The 477-nt window shown below is 60.2% G+C and overlaps 1 non-coding gene across 1 annotated transcript in view; it reads left to right on the top strand.

Annotated features, from left to right (window-relative positions):
• LOC119594454 overlaps positions 1-477 on the top strand; it is a 5,654-nt gene that overhangs the window by 2,740 nt on the left and 2,437 nt on the right. The window contains exon 1 of the ribosomal RNA XR_005230624.1: positions 1-477. This exon is cut by the window's left edge and continues 2,740 nt beyond it; it is cut by the window's right edge and continues 2,437 nt beyond it. This is a non-coding gene — a ribosomal RNA (large subunit ribosomal RNA).

Genomic DNA, 477 nt, shown 5'->3' with positions numbered 1-477 from the left:
AGCAGGAGGGAGGAGAAGAAGAAGGCTCGAGACCCCCAAGTAGGCTCTGGCGGCAGTGCAGACCTCCCCTTCGCTCTCGGAGTAAGCGCCTTTATTATTAATGCCGGAGACGGTTACGGCTCCGTGCGCAGAGCGAGCGCTCGCGCCCAACCCAACCCCCCAATGGTGTTTTTTTAAGTGCCGGTGGTCCGGAGGCCAGTGCGTGTGCTTGGCAATGGCGTACTCGTTCGCCGCGCCGGCGGTAGCCCGGGGAAGAGCTTTCTTCTCTTTTTAGGCTGCTGGAGGCCCCCAAGTTCGTTCACTTTGAGTGGGGTCGTTGGCCGTAACAGCCATACGTGAGATTGTGATCTGTTGGGAGCAATCCTCGCTGTTGCGATCGCCACCGGTTCGCCGTAGAGCACCGCGCAAATAAGCGCTTGGTGTCCCGTGCGCTACCGCCGGCCCTTGAAAAGGTGGATAGGGTAAACCCCCTCCGGT

This window comes from Penaeus monodon, chromosome 33, assembly GCF_015228065.2.
Source record: "Penaeus monodon isolate SGIC_2016 chromosome 33, NSTDA_Pmon_1, whole genome shotgun sequence".
In the NCBI taxonomy this organism is placed as follows: domain Eukaryota; kingdom Metazoa; phylum Arthropoda; class Malacostraca; order Decapoda; family Penaeidae; genus Penaeus; species Penaeus monodon.
This window is presented reverse-complemented; position numbering and strand designations above follow the sequence as displayed.